Source organism: Canis aureus, chromosome 7 (genome assembly GCF_053574225.1).
Source record: "Canis aureus isolate CA01 chromosome 7, VMU_Caureus_v.1.0, whole genome shotgun sequence".
NCBI lineage: Eukaryota > Metazoa > Chordata > Mammalia > Carnivora > Canidae > Canis > Canis aureus.
The window spans coordinates 19805932-19817715 of NC_135617.1; the positions used below are offsets into that span (position 1 = coordinate 19805932).

Genomic DNA, 11784 nt, shown 5'->3' on the forward strand with positions numbered 1-11784 from the left:
ATGGTCATAATATTCTCCATTCAAAAACTGCATCATCAGTGACTCTGCCTAGTTACCAAAGATTGTTTCTGATGAGAAAACTAGATTTTTAACCTCTAATCGTTTCTTCAATAAAGTGATGTTCTGTCCATCAACTTATAACTAAAAAAGGCAATTGGTCATTTGGATAAGGGAGTAATTTATCAATGTGACCAACTCAGAATCTTTGTTAACTTCATCAAAAAGCAGTAACATTATTCTCTAAGGAAAAAAAAAATTAAATAAAATGTGACTTGCAGGCTCACTTTGAGTAGAAAGTAAAAAAAAAAAATATGGTGTTATTAATCAGTCAGAAACAAATATTCAATGAAATAAACACATGCCCTACTCACTTCCATACAACTGTTTTTCACTCCCAAACTGATTTTATATCATATATTATACATTAAAAAAAATTGTAGAGTGCCTTTCCTATATGATATTCTAAGTTTCTTCATTTGTATATTACTAAAAACACATGGCAAGAAAGAGACAGTTGGAATATTTCCCAATTTATTATTTTCATTATGTTTCAACTATAGTCTTATGTTATTTTGAAACATGTTATTAGGTTTCAATCAGAGTCCAATACCATTTCCCCTTGATAGTCAATATTTACCTTGATGTTTGCTGCTGTCAGAGGATTCTCGAATTCAGGTTCATAATTCTTTGTATTCATATATATTTTAATAAAAATCATACCTAGCAACAACATAACATATACACACTCTCACATACCTTAGTTATACTTTTCTGAAATGAGTATTTTAAGAATTCATAACAGATAAGAAACTCTGATGAAAATTTAGTGTGTTGTCTTATTTTTTTTTCCTTGAGAAGCCAAAGAATAGTTAATCTGCATCTTTATTAACTCATCTAGGGCCCCAAAGTATTGGTGGCAGTTAAAGTAAATTTCCTATTATGCTACTTATCAGTTTTAGTCTCTTAATTCTGAGGTCTTTGCTAGTATTTCTAGCCTATTAAGTTATTGTTCATATTATTGTTTTCATATACTCATCATCATAATAGTACTTTGAAACTACTAAACAGAAATTTCTCCTCTTAACTACTCAGAGCATTTAAAACTAATTCTTTCTCAAAAATGTTCTTCTGAGGGGCACCTGGCTGGCTCAGTTGGTTAAACAGCCAGCTCTTGATTTCAGCTCAGGTCATAATCTCAGGGTGAGATCAAGCCTAGCATTAGGCTCTGTGCTCAGCAAGGAATCTGCTTGAGATTCTCTTCCCCTCTTTCTGCCCTTCTCCCTGCTTGTGTACCCTCTCTCTCTAAAATAAATAAATAAACAAATCTTTTAGAAATGTTCTTCTGAAGCAAATAGAGTCAAATATTATTCTGCATCATTTACTTAATGGAAAAAGTCATTTCATGGATGGTTTTACAGAATTGGTAATAGGCCTCATTTTAATAAAGAAAATAAAAATAGCTTGCTTTTAGTAAACAGCTAGTAGCAAAAAAAAGGGTTAATTTACCATCCAGAAGGAGTCAGTATAACCATTTCACATTAAAGTAAAGCAAATGAATTAGGTATAAACAAAACTTTGTCTTCTATTGTCATTTAGATAAGAACCATCAATCCCATTAAATATGAATTTATAGCATAAGGTGCACTTCTAGGTCACACATCTAAAGTTAAATCAATATGCTATAAACTTATGCAATGAGTATGTCAGTTATATCTCAGTGAAACTGGGAAAAAAGAAGTCATTATGCTATATGTGAAACTCACATAAAATCAGTGGAACTTTTGGGAATAGATAGTGTTATTCTCTTAGCACATAAAATACCAATTTGATTAGCCATTTCACTTTGTTATATTAATGACTGACAACTACTAAACATCTACTATTTTCTATAGCTTCATTCTTTTTTTGCCCCCTTGGTAGTTCAGTCTATTTTGATTTGCAAACTATGTTATTTCATTATATTCTAAATGTTCATTATTGCCTCTACTCTGTAATCCATATTCAAACCCTGCTGTGAGATTATCCTTCTAGATGCTTTGGTCATTCTCCCCTATTAAGTATTCTTTAAATGCCCATTAAAAATAAAGGTCAGTTTCTGTCTATGTAACACATTCATGATCTGATTTTACCTTATTTTCTTATTTATCTGTCTGAATGCACTTTACCTCCCATAATCTTTCCTTCAACCAAATTACAGTGCTCACCATTTCCTAAACACAGCTTGCATTTCCCTTCTATTTTTCCCATCTGAAATCAGTCCAGAGGCATTTGTTGAGGATTTGCACTGTGACAATTTCTGTGCCAGGAGACAAAACAGACTAGTATTCATCTTCTGCTTTGTGAAGAGTTCTCAAAGCATAATGGGTAAAAAAGACATGTGCACACTATTATAATAAGATGAGGAAATAACAGAAATAAGTTCAAAATAGGAAGTTATCTACCCACCACCATACTCACTTTAATATATGAATTTCTTCTCTAAATGTTGAGATTCAGGACAAATGGTACCACTTCAGTGAAGCATTGTAAGACTTACCAGATCATGCACAAGTTCTCTCTCCTGCTCGAAATTACATTACCCATTGACTTTGTCTTCCCTCAGTCCTTATCACACGCTGCCTTGCACTACAGTGGTGTGTAAAAAGGTGGAATAACCCCTGCTATATTGTAAAAAGCTTGAGTTGAAGACCTTGCTCACTAGAATGTAAACTCCAAATAGCAGCAATGCATGTTTGCTTGCAATGGACATTTTAAGAATTTTCATGAATGAATGAAAGGATTATGCAGAGTATCTTTATAGTATTCATGGAACTAACATATATATGACATAAAATTAGGCTAAATTAATATTTGTTGAAGAAATAAAGACAGTGTCTTAGTTTTATATCCCTTGTAGTGGTATCAGATGGTGCCAAACAACTGGTAGCCCCATCCCAACACTCACCCACCCACACACACACACATACAGGATTGATCTGCAGAATTAGCCAATTTCTTTAGTGTAAGAATTCCCAGTCTGGCAGATTTCAAACTAAAAATATAATGCCACTGAAGTGAGAATTGAGAAGGGATAGCAGGCTTTCAAAAGCTGGTAGAAGCCAACTGTAGCTAAGGTAATATCTATACACAATAAACTCTCAATGATTATTTGTTAATTAATTAATAAAAGTTTTAGACATATGGCTAAGCTTGAGTGAAAGTCATTTATAAATAAGTCACTGTTCCAAAAACAAATACCAAATAGCATTTCATTTTTTTCAATATTTCATTATTCCAGGGAAGTTCTCCCTTCTGATTTCAGATTTGGAAGATTTCAGTAAACCATAGAGCCTGGAAAACTTACTGGAGTATAATATTGGTTTTGACCTTGACCTTGTTGGAGTATGTTGCTCTCCAGTGTGCAACAGCTATCGGGGACTTTATTACACAAGTTATGATCACCAGTACCCCTAAAATCAGGTCTTCGTGGTTAATAAGGATACTTGTACTTTGCTTCTTTTACTATATACTAGATTCAATTTGAAAAAGATTGTAGTAATTGGGATTATGTTTGGCTGCAGATGAAAGAACTCAATTATCCAGCTTAAACAAATTGTTTTTTCACATAACACAGAAGTCTGGAAGTAAGCCATTTAGGATTGGTCCATGTTACAAAAAGGAATTAACCAAGATCCTTCCTTTCCCCCACTCACAAGCTGCTGCCTCACATCAGAGTCAAAACTATAGGGAAAAAAGGTAAAGGTCATCAGGACTGTGCCCTTGAGTTTGTCCCTTTGTTTTAAGGAAAAAATGACTTGCATGATTCCCTCCACCCCAATTCAATTTCTGATTACATTTCATTGGCTAGAACTTTGCCATATGCCAACCCTTAGAGGCAAAGTAGTCAAGAAAACAAGACTTTTTTACACTAAATTAATATGATATTAATAAGGCTGGAGGACAAAAAGGATATTAAGCAAGAAACTGTAGTGACATAAGTCATACTTACATCATTGCTGCAGTATGAATAAGAAATTGTAATCTCATTGTACTAAATATATCAATGAGAAAGTAACTTAATTGAATTCTATTATTTGCTGTGTCATTTACTAAGCAGAGCTATCTCTGCCACGTGGGCCATACAATATTTCATCAACTATCAGTAATTCAGTTCATACTCTATTCATGACACTAGACTAGTTGTTATTGAGAATGCTGAGATTAAAATTCTAGACCTTGCACTGGGCTGACAACTATCACACACTTTGTGGAGTATACAGATAAAGATCATAATCCTTAAACTATGACATGCCCATGTTTACAAAACACTAAATTGCTATGTGTCTTTTTGTTAGAAACTAATACAATTTTTTTCCATTGGTAAGATAGAAAAATTAATACAGTAAATTTTATGATAAACATTTGGGATCTCCATTTGGTAGCCAAAAGCTTCTTTGGATCTGAAAAAAAAAAAAAAAAAAAGTATAATGTATTGAGTTCCCTTTTGACCTAGGATTGATGACAAATGGGGTGGGAACAAATTTGTTCATCTTGTGTCATATCAGCCTCTATGAATGTCTAATGACATAGGCATTAGATTCACATTAATATAACTTATGGTGCTGGCTATTATTTGCATACAGTAATGAGAAAGGCAGCTACAAATTTAAAAGCAACAGAAATCATTCCAGAAAAAGAAAGAGAACCAGAGTGAAAGAGTGAGAGCAAGAGGAAGAGAGGGGGATGGGAAAAGAGAGAGAGAGAGGAAGAGAGAGAAAGAGAAAGAGAGAGAGAGAGAAATGAGAAAGGTGTGTGGCTTTGGAAAGTTTCCTAGCATCTGGTCTTCAAATATTACCAAACATTTGAAGGACTAAAAAGCAGTACAGAACTCTACATCGGAAAAAGCTTCAAACTCATGAGTCAAACTAACTTGTGGCTCTAGTCTTAATCTTGCTGTCTACCATTTTAGTGAGCTTAGGCAAGTCACTCCAATTTTCCAGTCTAAAATCCTGTGTTGACATATTATAGACAAACACCAGAATAACAAAATTCCATACTTTCCAAACATCACATAGTTCCACAAAGGTGTCTCTGGGAAGGCCATATGGCAAATTACTGCATGAAAGAAAGCTTTCCAAATGTATTACTAAAAAAGATTTAGTGTACACCCTGAACTGGCATGGTTAAAGAAGGCTAAAGTGAAAACTAAAATCTGCATGTAATTTAGAAAGACAGATAAGCTCAAAGATGAGATTTCAGGTCATGGAGATGGCATAGGAAAGGATAAACATGCTATTTAGTATTGTGAGGATAACTCCATTTTAGATGTGAGGTTTTATTGTATATTTATTCTGTATAATAGAGATCAGTTGAAAAAAATGAAAATTCTTGAAAATCACATTACAAATGGACTCTACTTTTGGGTAATGGGAAAGCCATATATATTCTAGAGAAAGCTATTGACACGAGATTATTGTATCACGTTTTCCTCTTTTTTTTTTTTTTTCTGTTTTCCTCTTGTTTGGAGGTGCTTTATTTCCTCCAGTAATTTTCTTCCAAACTGGTTACTATGTTGGAGCTAATGGTGGCATTAGAGAAGTTATTTTAGGAGAACATAATATAAACAAACAATGAAAAAGATGCAATTCTTGACTCCTAAGCACAAGTGGTTTATTTTAGGTATTAGAACAGAAAGATTTCACAGAATCTAAGAGATTATCAAGCAGAATCAAATTTTCCTACTTCTCAGAGCAGTGCAGATGGAGATAGGAGACCTGAAAGGAAACAAGAGTGTTAGATCCTGTCCCCTGGCTTTATACCCTCCCTTTCCCCTGGGTTGAATGGAAGTAGGAGGAAGGACTATTCTTTTTGTTGAGCAGTGGGCAAAGGGATTGGTCTTTGTTTTCTGGTGGGATCAAGAAAGGTCTGTAGAAGTACAGTGGAAGTGGTTTCACAGACAACCTTATTTTTCATGACAGTTTTGAGGAGTGGTCTGCTATTTTGAAGAATATTACACCATTTGTGTGTTTCTGATACTTTTCTCATGATTAGGCTCAGGTTATGTGGTGTTCTGTTTTGTTCCGTTTTAGGAGGAAAATTGCAGAAGTAAATACCATTCTCACCAAGTGATATTAAGCATCTATGTTATAGGATAGGACCACCAATTAATGGATTAGTAGTTCATCTTTTTTTTTTGAATTTTTATATCATATTTTTAAAATTGTGATAAACTATATCTAAGATAAACCCCACTATTTTAATCATCTTTAAGTGTACCATCTAGTGGCATTAAGCACATCACATTGTTGTACAGACATTAGCACCATCCATCCTCAGAACTTTTCCGTCTTCCTAAATTGTAATACTTTACTGATTAAATACTAACTCCTCATTCTTCTTTCCATCCGACCCCTGGAAACTCCCATCCTACTTTCTTTTTCTAGGAATTGGGCTACTCTAGATATCTCAGTATTTCATCTTAATATAGCCATCAGTTTCTCCTTTCACATGCTAACCCCATAACCCACTTAATGAACCTCTTTCTGCCTAGTCCACAATCCCCACTCACTATTCTTTTTTTCCAGCTTCATTGAAGTATAGGACAAATGAAATTTTAAGACACTTAAATTGTACATTGTGATAATTTGATACATGTATACATTTGAAAGAATTCCTCTCATCTAATTAATTAAGACTTATAAACATATCTATCAAAAAAATAAATAAAATAAATAAATAAACATATATATCACCTCACATATTTATCTCTTTTGAGTGTGTAAGAACATTTAAGTTCTCTCTTAGCAAATTCCATTATGCAACACAATATTTACCAACTACAGTTGCCATGTTACACGTTAGATCCTCTGACCTCATTCATCTTACAGCTGAAAGCTTATACCCTTTTATCAACTGCTCCCTATTTCTCCAACTCTCCAGCCCCTGACATTTACTATTCTACTCTCTGTTTCCATGATTTTGACTTTTTCTTTATATTTCACATATACAACCACCACCCAGTATTTCTCTTTCTCTGTCTGGCTTATTTCACTAAGCCCTATGCCCCTGGGTTCTGTGCATGGTGTCACAATGACAAGATTTCCTTCTTTCTTGTAGCTGAGTATTACTCCATTTTATAGACCACATCTTCTTTACCCATATATTTAATCATTGATGGGTGCTTAGGTTGTTTCTATATGTTGACTATTGTGAATAAGGTTGCAATGAATATGGAAGTGCAGATAGCTCTTTGATATCTTCATTCACTGTCCTTTACATTTAACTCTTCCTGCTGGATAAATAACTGAATTCAGCTATTCAGTTACTGGTTATTCTCACATAACAACTGGCAGAAAACAATAATATTGGACATTTAAAATTCCACATGGAGAACCGCAAAAGTTTCACTTTTTTCCCTGACTACTCGTTTACATCTAATATTACAAAATTTGGGCAAAAAAAGTCACTCCCTCAAAAAAGTTATTTCCTTACACTGATGATTATTTTAAAACTACATGTGTCCTGAAAATTAAATTAAGCGGGGGTTTATTAACAATTAATACTTACTGACTTCATTGCCAACTTAGTGACTTTCTCTTTTAAATCTTGACTGTATTGTGTTCACAGGTAACATAGGACTGAAAAATGCTTATGTATAGTAAACTTTTTCCCCTTCTCTTTTTTTCTCCTTTACTAAGATTTTGCTTAGCATTTATGCAAGTTTCTCCTTTTTATATGACCAAATTTTATTTCTTTAGATTTCAAAGCATACTGACCTATAATATACAGACTGAGTTTATGAAGCAAAATAAATGATTTGGACCTCAACTGTTTTCAATAAATTAGAAGCAAACTGAATTTTTATAATCTAATATTATACTATATTATAGTTTTTTTAATAATTGTGGCATACATACAATGATTGAGCACTTCTTTTATATATATATGTTAAATATTTTATGCTATTTTTATAAATTTATACAATATAAAATGATGTAATTAAAATATATTTGAACATAATTTTAAACACTTAAATATGAACAATTATACTGTGAAAAATGTACATAAACGTATTCTCCTACCACTTGAAAATATAAAGTTAAAATCTCATAAATAAGGTTTTATCTACATATGAGAAATGAAGTATGATATTCTCATGTTAGTGTATTCATATGACCAATACATTTTGTTCCTTGTCAAAAACTTATTTTTATATTTACTTTGGAGAGAGGTGCAAATAATTGTTGTATATTTACTTATTTAAACAAATATACCAAAGAATCATGCAGTGCTACCAGCATTGGATGCAATCCTGGGCCACAAATCTACACACCCCTTTGCAACTGGTCCTGGGATAATAGAACCTTTCATTACACCTTTAGTGTTTACTATGAACCCTGTATTATCTTTAAAAAAAAAAAACAAGCAACAACAACAACAAAAATATCTTTTCTCCAGTATGATTTTCATTATGGAATTATCACTGCTGGATGTACCTTCTTTCTGAGCTCTGGTTTGCCTTTCTTCACTGTGGCCATTACCATGACATCCACACCAGCAGCAAGAACTCTTTACTATCCTCCTTTGATCCCCTTCACAGAGATAATAAACAGATTTTTGGTTTCCATATTGTCAGCACAGTTGATCACAGCTCTTACCAGAAAAGACAGACAAATCCAGAATTTTGCACACGAGGACCCACCATGTCCTTGCTCAGACATGTTGAATAGAGGAAAGGGACAGAAAAAAGCTGTACCCCTTTTTTTAAATGAACGTATTAGTCATTGAAGTAAAATTAAGTACCACATTTCTGTAGCAAATATTTTTGCCTTTTTTGATCTGTCAGTAAAATCTAGAGAAATTCAAGTTATTTATTTTATAACTTATAGCAAGTACATATGACTTTTTTGCAAAGTTATTTGAGACTTTTAGGTAAAATATGCTACAAATTGCTGTTTATCAATCAATATTATGACATTTTTAAGATTAAGATTCATCATGAAATTAGAGGAACTTTAAATGGAAAGGAATTCAGATAAATATTCTTTTTTAAATTATTTCTTTTATCATGCTAAGTGTGCTCTTTAATCTCCATCCCCTATTTTACTCTCCCCCCCCACCTCTGCTCACTTTTCCTCTGGTAACCATCAGATATCACCATATATGGGAGATTTAAAAAAAAACGGAAGCTACAGAGGATATTTTCCTTAAAAACTAAGAGATGTAAATGGCAGATTCCATTAAAATGGCTTTGCTTCCCAAAGCCGACAGGCATACACACAGGATAGAGACATACAAACAACACACAGACAAACATGTTGAAAAAGATAATTAGTGGAATTTAGGTAGCAAATCTTTACAAGGAGCTAAAAGAAAAAAGAGCCAGTCTGAATTGTAACTAGAAGGTTACAAAGAATTTGCAAATAAGATATCTTTTGAGGTTTAAACAGGTAGATCAAGACATAATCAACCTGGACAGGAATGGACAACCTATCTTAGAAAGACAAAGATTCTCTCAGAAGAGCAAGCCTTGAATGAATCCTGATTGCATGAATTCACACATCCAACAAAATATCAATATCAATCAGAAGGAGCGTAGGTTAAGCATGAAAAATAAAACAAGCAGAGTTCAGTGTCAAATATAATCACTATCCATCCAAGGACAACCCAAGGAAGTGGGTGCCATAGGCCAAAGCCTTTTCCTGTCCAGTTTTAACAGTGCAGCTCCATCTAATTCCATCAGCTATTCAAATCTTATAATTAACTCTGTTTTTGTTGTTGTTTTGTGTGTGTGTGTGTGTGTGTGTGAGATATCACATTCACCAAGCCATCTTCTGACAGAGCTGTATTTTCACATTGAAGTATCTGAAGAATAGAATACCCAGCCCAGGGATTCAAATAGTATGTCATCTAGCCCATTGTATTTCTAACTATGAATGAACAGCCTCCTAGTTGGGAGTCTGACAATTCATGTATACTATCCAAAGGCAAAAATGTGTTGGCCATAGGACTCAAATGTCTAATACCTCAACAATTAAAGTTTATTCCACCAAATAGTAAAATTTGAATGTTTAACTTCAGAATTGTAGAGTTCATTAATATGAACTAATACTGGATGCTGACCAATCAAGTTTTGGAGTTTGTAAAAAATAGGACAGTTTCTGGATTACCTCATAAATTCATGATCCAAGGAATCCAAAGTGAAACTGAGCTAGCTACAGTTTCCCCAGTATTACCATATTAATCATAGGGATTATCTATACTCTGAACTATCTAGAATGTACTTTTCCAGGAATGATTTGACAAAGCAGGTATTGTGATTTACATTTGATACATGAAAGAACTGAGGTGTAGTAAAATTATAGAACTTTTTTTTCAAGCTGAAACAATTAATGAGTGGAGCTAGAACTGGAACTAGGTCCTTGTAGTTATGGATAGCAAACTTAAGTGACTACAAAGGTAGTTAATGAATAAAGAAGATACAATGAGGTCTGCTTAAACCTGTGTAAGTTATAAACTTGTAACAACATAGGTTGCCAGTGTCCCACAAAAAGTCAAATATTCTAATTTTATGTGAAATCTCTTGATTTGGAAATATTGTTATCTAATTTGAAGATAAGTTTTGGGTACTATAAGCTGAATAAAAGACTTACACGTAAGCTCATTTGGGGTATGGAACATCAACTTGTGGCCTATGAGCCAACGTAAATACTTCTGTTATTTATAGTCAAAAGATTTTTCTAAATTCTGGAAAAATAATTACGAGTCTGAAATGATATTCTCTGATGAGTGCTAATATTCTAGGCTACAGTGCTGATCTTATGTATATGATTTAGGAGGCATAACAAGTGTGATTTTTTTTTTTTTTGTAAAAAATTTGTATGGATATATCCTACCTCTTTTGAGCAAGAGACTTCAGATGTATTTGAAAGCAATTAGAATTTTTCTAAAGAAGTAGTTACCTGGTATTTCACCATAAGAACAAGTGATTAAAAATATTATTTGATATTATAAAAAAAATAAGCCAAGACTTTGATGATTTAGAACTTTTATCACAGTAATTACCTATAACACAGAATCCTATATCAGAACATGGATAATTTGTGGAATAGACAATTATATATGAATAGACAGCTTTGAAAACTGTCAATCATTTTCATTCTAGTGTGGCCTCAATATTCTCAACATGTCTTTAGTGTATCTTTCATAATTCCAAAGTTAAAGAACCTTTGGACTTGAAGAATCCAACTGAAAACTGTAATTGTACTGGATAAACATCACTCAAGGGACAATGACGTCTTAGCCAAGACATGGTTCTGTTTGGGTGAAATACACTTCTTTCATGTGTATTCTTTTCATTGTGTCTGAAACTTGCAAGAAGGAGAGTTATTTGTGTCCCTTCATAAGGATGCATTAGTGCTCCACAATATACACTTAAAGGGATCTATCTCTTTGTATTAAAAAAAGAGTAAAGAATAAGACCATTATATCATAGCTCCTGTAGAAACCATAATTTTATATTATATGTCATCTACATAACATAATAGTTTAAAATAGTTGTTTTATTTAAAGGGAAACATTCTCCAAATAACTGGTTTGAAACAGAATGCTAATGTCTGAGGAGAATTATGTCAGTCAAAATATTATAGAAACGCCAAATATTATAGCAGTAAAAACCACAGGTTATATTTTCGTAGTGTCAAAGTTTAGACAACCTAGCCGTGGATCTGATTCTCATACTTCGAAGGCAGATTTGCTCTCATGACATGAAAAGAATTGTCTAATTTCAGTAGAAAACAGGCAGAC

At 33.1% G+C, this 11784-nt stretch overlaps 1 pseudogene; it reads right to left on the reverse strand.

Annotated features, from left to right (window-relative positions):
- Positions 1–8259: 8259 nt before the first annotated feature.
- Positions 8260–8699, reverse strand: LOC144316779 (large ribosomal subunit protein uL14 pseudogene; annotated as a pseudogene).
- Between the last annotated feature and the right edge of the window lie 3085 nt (positions 8700–11784).